This window comes from Erithacus rubecula (assembly GCF_903797595.1).
Source record: "Erithacus rubecula genome assembly, chromosome: 6".
Classification (NCBI taxonomy): Eukaryota; Metazoa; Chordata; class Aves; order Passeriformes; family Muscicapidae; genus Erithacus; species Erithacus rubecula.
Genome location: NC_136688.1, coordinates 14,192,436 through 14,206,183, shown reverse-complemented (window position 1 = coordinate 14,206,183; position 13,748 = coordinate 14,192,436). Strand labels below are relative to the sequence as shown.

The following is a 13,748-nucleotide window of genomic DNA, read 5'->3' as shown; positions in this document are numbered from 1 at the left end:
CAAACAACCAAAACAATTTAATTTTTGCTGAAAATACATTCTATTAAAATAATTTAATGTTGCAATTAAAATAATCCAATGAGATACATTAGAAGTAATTTATCTGAAACTGTCTTGAAATACCTGAATTTTCTGCCTAAATTCAAATAAATTTTTTCTCCAAGTGCCAGTGGACCTTGCCTACCCTTGAGTTCAGTTGGTAATTTTACCCATTTCTCCCCTTTGCTTCTCCATGCAGAACAGTCAAATAAATACCCGGGAGGTATCATAAAGCAGTACACTCTGTATTTTATTGGTTTCTTTTATAACCAACATTATAAATACCACATTGAAAAATGCCTTGATCAGGGTATCTCATGAAATGCTTAACAACATTTAACTGTAGTACCAGAAATTAAAAATTGGTCCTGTAAAAGGCATCTACAAGAGATTCAACACAGTCTAGGGTTTTAAATTTGGATGTATGGCTGTGATGCCCATATGGACATGTCCAAAACCCCCCTGAGAGCTAACAGTATTTGCAGTAGAGACTTACACAGCACATAAACCTTTTGTAACACAGCATAGCCAACAGAACAGAAAACATCCTCAATCAAACAAAATCACACATAATAGAAGGCAAAAAACTAACTTAAAAAAAAACCCTTAACCAAAAAAAACCCCACCTCAGCCTATTGTTTGAATTCTGTGACATAAGGAGACAGATTCATCTGGAGTGAAGAAAGCATGGCCAGCTGTACAACTTACTAAAGTTTGAAAAGGAGGTTACATTTATAATGAATGGAACTCATCATTAGAATAAGCAGCTGCAGATGAAATCTCATTTGACTGTTTTCATTTAAAACATTTTTACACATGGAAATTCCTGCTTCTGCACCTTGGTTTTTATATGAAACACAATGGGAAAAAAATTATGGATACTGAGAAATAAAGTTACTTCTGATCCATCACAAGCAGATGCTCAAGCACTCACATTTTAATGAGTATCTCCTGACTACTGAGTCTGCACTGTTGCTCTGGGTTGTACGAATGTTAGCTGCTAGAGTAGCTGTACACAAATGAGGTTTTTCTCTAGATTTATGGGAGTCAAAATGGAATCAGACTTTTTCTCTCAAGGTCTGTATTTTAGTTTCAAGACTGATTTGAGCTGACAAGGGTATGAGATTTTGAATCATGCCTTTAGTCTGGACAATATATCATGAAAGAAGCAAATGGTTTCTATATAGTTTGAAAATTGAAGTTCAAATGGTGATAGAGCCGTAAGACAGTCTAGAGAATTTTATTTAGCAACTTTCTTCTCTTTGAGTGCCTTAAAAAGCATATGAGAACTGCCCCAAAACCTTTCCACTTTAAAACAACTTAAACCCAACTGGTGTAATACAACATGAGGTGGGGAGGAGTTGACTATGCCTGAAATTTCAGCTTCATTATATTATCACAGGAGTATTCACATTCTAAGAGCAGTTAGTACCTGGATTTTTGATGAAGATGGACATTTAACAAAAAATAGATTTTGTTCAATTTCCCTTACTGACTACTGTGCAAACACACACACTATTTCCTGATGCTTAGGTTAAATGCATATCTTTTGTCCTTCCCTTCCTTGATCTTAATCTTTTGTATTATTATACTGTTTCAAAATTTATTGAGGGCTTTCTTTCTACAGAGTTTTCCTACATCCTAAATGTAGTAAGTGTTTATGCTGGGCTGTGCCACAAATGCACCATTTAACCCCTACAGTCATATTTTGATGTTAGTAACATCAGCATGAATCCAAAGTAATTCTGCTAGTTTCAGAATTGCTTCTGCTTCCCAGAAGTACGGAGGACTTCTTAGCATGGAAAAAAAAAAACAAACCCAAAGCAACAACTTGGTCTACTTTCTAACTGAAAAAGCAGTTTTCTCCCCAAAATATTTCAGCTGAAGATGAAACTTTTGGGATTCCATAATCCATCCAATTCACCTTTTCAACTGCATGAGATCTCTGAGAAGAAAAAAGTTGGATTCTACAATAATAAAGTTTATTTATATAAATTTAAATATATTCATGGCATATATGTATTTTCACACTGCTATCCAGCCAACTAAAACTAAGAAAATCCTTTCTGAAAATAAAATCCAACATATGTTTATGATTGCCATAAATTCCATTATTTCAGTTATGTCTGAAGCAGGGCTGTCATTAAAGCTCTTTTCTCTTGAATCTGTCTTTAAGATCAATCTAGAGTGAACCAAACATATAACAAACCAGAGGATCAGAAAATTGCATTACAGAGGAAGAAATGATAGATTATTTTGGTAGGCATCAAGGCTGTATCCAGAGATAACAAGGGAAACAGCTGATAAAAGTTAGATGACATTAAGCTGTCATTGCATAGGACTTTGGCATCACAGTAAAACACAGTCTAGGCAGTTATGGTTTTCAATACTGTAAGTTTGGTGAGTTTGATGCCTAATAAAGAGATATTAGGCTGTATGAAAAGACAATAAGTTCATCTACACAAGCAGTGTTTTACTGACTTGGAAAAAAAATCTATTCTGTTTTATAGGGACTAAAAACCTGGCCTAATATAGTTACACTTCAGATTATAACGTTCTTACATAATATTTCAGGATGTGAGAGGAAAAAGGAGGAGGAATTACACACTGTGGATCTGATCCAAGTACTACAAAAGCAAACACAAAAACTCTGCCTACTCAAAAGGAACTTGGGCTGGGTTCTGGAAGCTAAATGCACAACCTAAGGCAAATAGAGTTAGTTGGTATGACTTTAGACCAACTTCAGAAACAGTGCAGGCTACATTCTGAGAGAATCCAGACTGTGAAATCCAAAGGTGTTTGGCAAAATAATGCAGAGTCACACTACTGTCTGTGCAAAACAAATTTCACACTCACAAAAGTGAAACATTAATGAGAAAATATCAAATTTTACTGAATATAAGCAACTTAGACTTATTGTTATTGGTAGATGTAGCTTGTTGCTTATATCTTAGGACTTAAGGATACTTCTTTGACAACAACCTCATGAAATGGGCTTCTAGATCAATACATTTCACACTGTCTCCAGAAACACCAGAGGCCAACATTAAGGAAATACCATTGTTTTGAAGACTTATGTGCATTTCTGTATCAGACTGCTGCCACCACTGAGAGGTAAGCACATCCACCCACCCAAATACAAGGCACCCTCAGATATGGTACCTCTACGTGATGATTCTGCTGCAATCTCCACTGATGCTATTTAGGAATCATTTTGCTCCAGCTTGTCCATACCACTTTAGATGATCTACCCTTCTGTCTATGAAAAAAAAAAAATTACTTTCTCAAATCTCAGCATTCACTAACCATCCTTAGTGAAAAAAAAATTGAGAGTAGGATACAAATCTCAGACCAGGAATCAGACTCAGATCTAGGCCTTTAACCTGCTCCAGTAAGTCTCAGGGCCTGTATCTAGAATATTTTATTGTCAAATAATGACAAATTATTCTGCAGGGCACAGCTCATGTGCACATTTCATGGAGTAGGACATGTCTTCCATATAAAAGACTGTAGTCTTTCTCTTCCCAGTTGTGACCAGAAGAACTGATATTTGGGGCTGGCAAAAGGTGAAGTCTTGGAATTTGATTCCATATCTATATGGAAGATAAAAAAAGTATTCTCTTCAGACTTGAGACACTATTGCTTCAGGAAACAGGGACAGCAAAATTAGTCCACAATATCTCCAGAGATTCCAATGCTTGGCAGTTACCCAGGTCTGCTTGAAGGTGGCCACTGAAAATCCTCACATTTATCACAATGTGAAATGATATCCAGTTTGGTGAAGCCCTGAGAAAGATCCTGGAAGACTGGCAGTGTGCAGAAAAGTCTGTCCAGCTGTTTGCCTTCCCAGAGGCTCTAATGACAGGAGTTCAACATCCCTGACCAAAACATGCCAAAGTTCATGCTAATAGTCCATGCTAACAGTCCATTCAAAATAGGGGCAGGCCAAGAAGGGGACACCACTACAGCAGGCGGCAGAAGGCATTTATACAAAACAGGAAGTTTTCTAAATTAATTCAAACAGGGATGTGAATTTTCAGAAAGTTATAGGTAACTGTTGCTACATGAAGTTTTTCTACTTCCCTGAAAACTCAGTGATCTGAAAACACCAGACTGTGTAATAGGCTCCTGATTGTTTGCTTGCATGCCAAATTTACAGATGTTAAAAACATCTTGTTAGCAAAGATTATACAACTTCATCTCTAGAATTCCTCATAAAATTTATAGCAAAATTCTGAAGTATGATCGAATTTAATCATCAGCCAGATTGTATTCAGACACAGTACTATTTAAAAAAGTTTACAGACACTGTAGCATAAATGTTACAAAAGGCAGTACTGCTCTTACACACAGAGAACTCACCTACACACAAGAGGAATCATGGGAGTAATTCCCAACAGAATATGGAAGAATCAGCTTTGAGTGGGAAAGCTAGAATGCTTCTTTCCAACTACACTCTTTCTTGGCTTTCATTCCCCTTTTGTAATTGAATTTGTGTCTTCTTAGTTTTTGTCTAATAATACAATGAAGCTTATTTTAGACTTTTAAGGAGTCACTTATGTGCCTTGAGTGCACGTCGAAGGGATCCAAATTAAACCTCACCTCTACAAATCTGAAAAAGTGCAAATTATGTAGCCAGTTTCAGGTACTAATTATTCATCCACACTGAAGAGATCCATTTGATGTCTATTAATGTATATTTTGGCAGATAACAATTTATTAGTCCTATCCAACTGAAATTATTTTAAAAACAAGTAAGTAAAAATAATCTTTCTCCACTTGAAAACCAGGAAATAGGCACTCCTCATTTTCCCTTGTCATCCCTTATAAAGTCCCATTTTGCCTAGCTCCTCTTTTTATATAGGATTATAAAAAAAATGTTTTGGGTTATGTGTACTAATTTTAAAAGTTTCAAATGATGCAATTTCTGTCATTACAGATTTGTTTAAGGACCAACTCCGACTTTCTGTGTTGTCATTCTGAAACCCCAATAAAGTAGCCTGCACTTCCTCTCTCTTCAGACACCATTATAATGACATGGAAAATAGACAGGTCTCTGGATTAACATTTCCTTCTCATTTTTGGGGAGGTATATGTTGTAAATCACACTAAACGAATCTCACTTAGTTGGAAAAAATGTCATAAAAAAGCTTGGTCTGAAAAAAAGATGTCAAAAGCATATGTTAATCACTTGTCACAATATTTCTAGCTATGCTACAGTTCAATTTTACAATTAATATGCTTTCTGAAGAAAGAATTTTATTTTAATGTTACATCTTGGGCTGTATCAAACACATCAACAGATATCCACTTAATTTATTGCAACAACCTCTGTTTCAGATCAAAAGAACAAGCAGACTTTGTGTATGAAAATACAAATGGCATCTAAATAATCATTCAGATATGTAAATACCCAAAGGGCTATTTAAGCATTGAAGGTATGAAACAGAAAATAGCAGGTGTAATTATCTCCTTATTTTCAAATTTTGAATGTCACTTTACTCTGCAAACAAAATTCAAAGAGGATTGTAGAGATCTCTCTGCAGACAGGACATTGAGGAGGTGAGCCATAGTAAAGATGGCGGTTTTGAGCATACCCTTATCCTTTTGAAGTTAAAAGTAAGTGAGTAAAAAGTAAGGTTTTCTGCAAAACTGCACTGAGTATTAAATGCCATGTAACCCTCCTACACAAAATTTACTACAATAGTAAGAGTACCAAATATAAAAGAAGAAATGGCAGCAGAACAGTATATTACATGTAGTGGAATCTTTAAGACAAACACTGTCTTCTACTTAATTTATGGCAATATCCCTTATCTTTCCAATGACATCATCACCCAGCAAAGAAAAATTTATGGTTAAATTACATATTTTTGTATCATTTTCCATATTCAACTCCAAACTGCTTCAGATACCAGCAGCAGACACACACAGACACTGCTTTTTTTTCAGCAGTAAGAATGAGATAGTATTTTTATTGTGATCTATCATAGATGACCCTGTGCCTTCATAGAAGACTTACTCTTGAAAAAAAGCCATCTCTCTTCATTTAGGACATAATGGGAGACTCATAAAATTTAGTGAGCAACAGACATCTCTAATAGTCACTATTCTAGGACACAAATTTTTAATTATAAGTGTGTTTTCATTAAATTTTCTTCCCTACTCATATTTTTGTCATTTTTCTATTACACAGTTGAGTCTTCAGGATTTGTAAAGTAATAGCAGCTTATAGTATAATTATAAAATAGAATATTAAGTACTATAACTTGTTACTGTAATATTGTATTATACTATTAAATAGATATTACCTACTGTTTCACACTTTAATCTTTGAAATTAAGTAGAGATGGAAATGTTTAAACACATAAAGTGAAGATCTACTCCTTCCTGGAAGTTTACTCAGTAACAGATACATTTTTTACCTAATGAAACCAGTTACACATTTTCAAGAAGTGAGTGATGTAGTTTCTCTGAAGTCAATGGGAAGTCCAATTCCTCAAAATGTATTTTGGGTATGTTTTTCAGAAATCTGGACCAGATCCTTTTGCTAAAATAGTATTTTTTTTCATTTATGAAAAGGCCCCTAAGATAAAGGTTTAAAACCCTCTTACCACTGTATCCTTTGTTAATTAAATCCCCTCCTTTCAAAGCAGATTTCTCGCTCTCCTTTTCATCTCACAGATATTTCTATGAAAAGATGTATAACAATATCACCTGTTTTATTTCCCTAAAACACAGAGCAGAAAGCTCTTGCCATTTACAATAGGAAGTGAATTGCTTCCACCCAACTTTACTTAATTGATTAGTCATTTTGCTTGTGTGTTGATTTCTCCTTTTTCTAAACTGGTATTACTGGCAATTTAGCAACTGCCTCCATTTTCAAAACCACTCCTTTCTGTGAAAAACTTAAACAAACAAGGGTAAGTAAAGCTGAGTTAAAATGAGACTGCCTTTATCTCTTGGGATTCAATTTCTTTTCAAGCCTTTTACCATTTGTAAGTGACTTTGGGTCTCCTTTGAGATTTCTACCTCACAACTTTCCAATTTATTTTTGCAATAATTACTCAAGTTGTTAAACTATCTTATCAGTAAAAAGTCTTGTTCTTTACAGTGCTTATGGAATGCTACCATAGGATGTCAAATTTTCAGTGCAGCTGGTAACACAACTAACTGGGAGTAGAAAACGTATGTGCTGAAGACAGGCACCAAAGTAAGTGGCTAGTGATTCCACTGAGATCAGACTACTATAACTAAAAAACAAACACTTCAAATATTACTGTATCTTGTTGGTATAACCTATACTATGTTAAAACACTGCAAAAGTAATTTATAATTCATACATGATTGCAAATTACTCCTAGCAGGAAGGCAAGTGCAACTTGTAGAACCTTTATTTTTAAAATTTAAAAATTGGGAACAGTGCTCCCAAGGATCTCAACTCTGTGCCTTTCACCCTTACACAGAGCTAAATCCCTCTCCACTCTTACAGTCTGTGCAGAAAGCAAATCTCCACCAAACCTCACAGCAATATGAAATGAAAACAAAATTTGACTTAGATTTAGTTACAGATCAGGAAATTAGCATGTAATCAGGTTAGAAGCCCAATACAATAGGGAAAAAAGTTTGTAAATTGTTCCTGGAGAGCTCCCCTAGAAAAGGTATACAGATGTGGAAAAGTTGAGATGGCTTTCTACTTACATTTGGGTTTAAAAAAGCCTAAAAGAAGCTAGGAAACTCATATTTGACCATGAAAACACAGAGTGTCTAAAAATGAATAGGATGCTGTATTATTAAAGCCCTATATGGTCTAGAAGAAGAAAGCACTTTCAGAAGCCTCCATTTATAGCAGAGAGCAGGTAAATGGCATGTTGGCAGTGGTATCAGGAACAACATATCAGAAAAATCTTTCATTTGATTTATCAGCAGAACATCATACTAGGAGAGCACCACAGCCTCCCAGACGGGGCAACAGCAATTGCTGAAAACAGTACTCTGATAAATCTAACAGTACTCTGATAAATCTAACAGTAAATCTAATAACATACAGGGATATCACTGAAGATCAGCCAATTGTGCATTGTAAGAAGTACAGCAATGGCAGGGTGCTGACACAATAAGTAAGCAGAAAACAGGATGTGGGGATGAATAAAATGGTAAGAAGCAGATGGCCTAGAAGCACCCACTGGAATGTTAGAGACAGCAGTGCTTGAGAGCCAAGGTGTCCTGGAGTGATCCATTACGTTCTTGTATTCCAGATCTATCTGGGCCAAAAAATTTGTTACTGTTTCTTTCAGACCCTGCATCCAGGACCCTTGTGCATGTGGGGTTGTGACTGAGGGTGTTTTGAAAATCCCCTCGCCCAGATGGTTTGCTGCTTTTCACCATGTGATGTTTGCTCGTGGGCTGCTTGGTCTTTGCTCAGGGAAAGGTTTTTTTTTGCTACCCACTCCAGGAGAGAGGATGGGAGAAGAGCACTGATGCTGCTACTGAAAACCTGAACTGAAATGGAATAATGAAGGATAGAGAGGGAAATCTCAGGGTAGCTCACAGTAATTACAACTTAAAACACTGAAAGGACAAACTGGAAGTGGGGCTGTCAATGCTGCTCCATAAATTATGGGATCCAGCACAGCAGTGATTTTTAGCTGATATATACTCTGCTGATAATAACAATTGTTCCATAGTTTCAATGATAAAAATTGCACATGATACCCGATCTCAGGACCTGGGATATTTACAAAAACACATATGGAAAGCAGTGCCGGGGAAACTGAGAATTTTATAGGAATGGGAAAGGACAAAGAAAGATCCACTTGCGTGAATTGAAAGATCTCATGAAACCTGAGACACTGAAGAACAGTAATTTGATTAGTGTAGAAGTCCCAGTTTGAGGGTGAGCATTTCTGCAGTCATTATGTGTATTAAAGATACTTAGGGTCTATGAAATAACATCTTGCTTTCTGTAAAAGAAGTAATCAAGTGAGGAAATAAAAGCTTTTCCTTTTTCACATTGCAAAATCCAAAATCTTTTGTCTATTTGTGCATGGCAAGAGATGAAGTCAATATACATGGTGTAAAACACCAATGCACAGGAGTTCAGCTATTTGTATATCTGAAGCAGCCAGGAATTGGTTTAGAGGATTAAACCACAGCCAGGTAAATCCAGTATGGCACAGACAGCTTTTGACCTCTGAAATTAACAGTTGTGTTAAACATTTCTACAAAGGGAAGGCATTGGGATTGACTGTAGTAAAAATACTACACTTAATTAAACTGCCTATTTCTGTTTTCAGACAATAGCAGACTCATTGAGATAATTATTCCAAGTATTCCTGCCTAACCAACTGAAATCAAGATGCATGTTTGTACTGATAAAAGTAACATGACAGTTTGGACATTTGAAATTCTTCTTGATTTAATTTTCCCTCAAACCTTATATTTAGTTTCTGTCTCATGCCATTTCACAGAATTTGGAAATAGCCTATGTTTCATGTCCAACACTAGATCTTGCTTTACTGTTCATATACATCCTGCATAGGTGAGCACTTTGTGAGCAAGAAATAACACAGATGCAGAAGTAAACACAATTCCTGATCATTAAGACCAAGTGAATTTCTGACAAGTGAAGGCATTTATGTCTCGGACAAAGATAAATAGTGCCAAGGAAAAATATTTTGACATGGAGTCATGCTCAGAATGATATTTGTAGGTAAAGGGACTGTGCATTTCCAGGCACTTTGGCTGATGTCTGGTGCACCTAGTTGAGGTTTGAAGACAATTAAGGTGACACTTTCTTGTTTCTCACTCTCTAGAAAATATGTCTGGGTCAGCCACAAGGAGGACCTGGTCCCTGTCAACTGAAATGTGTGACACTGAGCAGAAATCGAGTTGCTCCTAGCTACACTGCTTCATAAGAAATATTTTATGCAACACTCCACAGAAGCGATGATATGGCAAACAGATGAAATACATAAAAAGAAATCAGAGTTTATGAGAGTAAGTGAAAGCGTCAACTTGCAAATGGTATGCCTGGATGGAGTTATGGAAAACCATATGTACTAAAATCAAATAATGGGGGTAGGGGAAAACTGTTTAAGAAAAAAAATCAAAAACATTAGCATGGGCCTGTTAAAATAAATTCATGAGAGATGTCTTAAAAAGAGGAAAAAAATACTCTTATCTTTAAATAAAAACTCAAACAAACAACTAATTTCCTTAATTTCCAATGACTAATTTTTTTATTAGCATTTGGAGCCCTGAAAGTTTATCTTAAAAAACTCCAAACAGCTAGAGACAATTCTCTCTCACGTTCTAATGTCAACTAGGCTTTTACCCCTGAATAAATGCCTCTAAAATAGTGTATTAGAGCAGTGAGATACTATTCAAATAATTTAGAAGCAGAATTTAACAAGAAATAAAAATGTGAGTTCCATTTATAAACTGTGCACAAATTTAAAACAAAAACCCCACTAAATACAAAAAGGAATTAATTTTACCCAGACTATTCTCCTAAGTTACATTACTTTAAGGATATTGAGTCACTCAGAGTGTACTCATGCAGAATGATCATCTATTTAGATTTTGCCACTGAATTTTCAGCATGCAAATGTGTGTGGGTTGCATGTGAACATGGTCGTGTTATAGGATTGCAGAAGGACATGAAAATATTCCTATGGATCCTGAAGTGCCATCTGTTTTCTAGCTATTTTATGAAGACTCATTCCATCTCTTCTGATTTCCAGCCTCAAAACAGCCAAATAAAAGAAAGTACTTCCTGTAACTAAACAAAAAACTGCAGATCTTAATCTACAGAATTCTTCTCACTGCCTGCCTCTGGAAGCAAGGTGCACGTGGTAAGTGACAGATGTTTTAAGTCCAGCACAGACTGATTTCAGTTATCACATACATCCAAACTATGTGTTTCCTTGTCTGGAATTTTTAAAAAAATTTTATAATTTTTTTTTTACCTTCCAAATTGCTTCAAACAGCTACTTGCAAGTGTATGCAATATCAATGCAGAAGCTGGAGTTAAAAACTTACTTGTTTTTTTATTGTTCATCCCCATCCTCTGGGACACCAGTAAAGCAAACCCTACAATACCTTCCCCATAGCTGTGATCTTTGTAATATTTGTCACAAAAGTGACTGTTGGCCATTTTCCCCAGATCACCATCTTTTGCCTCCTGTTGAAATAAAGAACCTGCCAGTCCTTCAATGGTAAAAGTTATGACCCATAAGCTTTAAAATTATGTTTAAGGTATTCTGATTTACCCAACATTTCAAGTTAGTTGAAGATAGTATGGTAATATCCTCAAATTGACCATTAGCATTTCAGTTTAACATGTGAAGTCCAAAACAACCCCAAAATAAATAAATAAATGGATGTCTAGAGTCATTGCAATTCAATTCAGTAGCTTAGTATAGCCTATTAAAAAACCCAAACAAACAACAATAAAAAATTCAACCCCAATCTAAGCCAATCAGCCAAAAAAAACCCCAAAACCCCACAGAGTCAAAACCATCAAACACATCAGGTCAGGACTGCAGTTATAAGGAAAATCACAAGGAGGCAGGCAAACACCACAATCAATTAAAAGCATGAGAAACAGGGATAAGTGTATTCTAGAGAAATGAAGATCTCAAAAAGGATAGGCAGGACTTCTTGTCCTAATTTTCTTGTGCAATAAAAAATAAATAGAAATTAAAAATTTCCAAATACCTTAAAAAGGAACTGAATGCCATGTATTTTATGTTTGCAGATTTATCTTTGGGAAGAACAGAAAGTATATGACACTGCAGAGGTCTTCTGCACTACTTGTCAGTGCCACGAATACTTTGACTTTGGATGGTTTTCTAACTTCTGTGAATTTATTCAGGATTAGCAGCTGCCTCATTTGGTTTGACACTATCAGGTAAGCAAAAGGAAATTCAATAGTTTTAAAGCAAGGGTCCCAACAAAAGAATACCAGAAATATTTGCATTTTTCTGGACATTCTCAGAATAGTTTTTACACTTTCTGATGCAGAAACTGCCTACATATTTTTGGATGAAAAGTTCAATAATGCCTTTATTATTCAGGCTTTTTACTTCCTCATGGCATTACTTTCAGGAATGGCAAGTGTTGAGGTGTCTGATCCAACCCAGAAGAGAAAACAATTGTAATGACTGTAATACTATTGTACTTCTTTAAATTTTTGAGAGATGTAGGTTTAATTATAAGCTCTAAAGACATATTTTTCACAAGTCCTTCAGCAAGTAAATATAGTGTAATTCTGTACTTCAAGTCTCTAGACTTGGCATAACAAGACTTCTTCCATTTTATCTGTGTACAGACTTGCTGGCTAGTCAAAGGTAGGAACTGTGAATATATGTGGATAAAACATCAACATTAAAAAGTACAGTTCCCAATAACTGAGATAAAACCAGTCAGAGGGTAGCTATGGTTGAAATTAGGAGTTTTTAAGATTTAACATACGTGTAACATAACTCCTCACTGAATGCTTGCAGATGAAATTGGTCTCTGCTCTAAATTATTGAGCTGTCAATAGGTTCCTGAAGATGAAGAACTTATAGTGCACAATTTCAATGTGCACTAGTCACCTTACTGTTACTTCAGCTTATTAAAATAAACATATTAAAATAAAGAAACAAATATTAAACAACACCACCATAATAATGCATGGCAATGATGGTAGTTAGGAAATTTAATTACAGTAAGACATGTAAAACTGGAGGCGTTTCTGCCATGACTACACTGGCCTGTGGAGATCATGTACTAAAATCCAGAAATTATCCAAGAGAAGCAGTAATATGCCTACAATCAGTCTATCCCTGTGTTCAAATATGAATGTTCTCTTAAAAAGCTTTTTAAAGCAATACAATATACTAGCCAGACATAAAGCCATTTGTCCTTGGTTGCTTAGCAATCCTAGAATAGAGATGTAAATAAATTCATCCAGCCTTTATTTCTGACTAATTCAAAATTACATTCTATTGTCTAGTTATCGTAACTATATTTAACAATATGGTCCTTTAGAAGGAAACTATTATTTACACTATCCTCTACAAAAAGACTCATTAAAATGTGGCTATATTGAGGATATTGCTTACAAGAATCTCTTCTAATAACATCAGCAATTAATAAATAAAATTGAGATAAATTTATTGTTTTTAAGGATGGGTTATACTTCAGTGATTAAATCTATCTACTTTTCTTCCATCTTTCCTCTGCAGGATGTTTATTTCCTATACTTTCCATAACCTAACCCACAATCTTCATGGAATTCTGCTCCCTGCATCACAGGTGAGAGAAAATTAAAACCTCCTAAAGAACAGAAGCACAAAGGAATGAGCAGGGAAACAGAGAGGAGTGCAGCTTCATTCAACTAGATGTCCTTTTCTTGTTTTGAAAAATGCCCTCCTAGATTTATCACCCTGTATGTTCATAAGCCTGTAGGTGGACATGGTAAGATTAAAAACATGAGCTGACCAACCCTTAAGATTAAAGGTAATAATGTGTATATGTCTGTATCTGCTCCATTATTTGTTGTATATCTCATGAACAGACAGAATTAACAATTGATACTTAACATTACAGTAATTTTACTGAATATCAGTACATTATACACTAATTCTGGCAGTTATTTTTTTACTAATTCCAGGTTTATCTTGCCAATGGCAGGAGGTTGGAACTAGATTATCTTTAAG

The 13,748-nt window shown here is 35.3% G+C and overlaps 1 protein-coding gene across 3 annotated transcripts in view; it reads right to left on the bottom strand.

Moving 5' to 3' along the window:
• GAS2 (growth arrest specific 2) overlaps positions 1-13,748 on the bottom strand; it is an 87,913-nt gene that overhangs the window by 1,777 nt on the left and 72,388 nt on the right. The gene's annotated exons all lie outside the window — the stretch shown is intronic.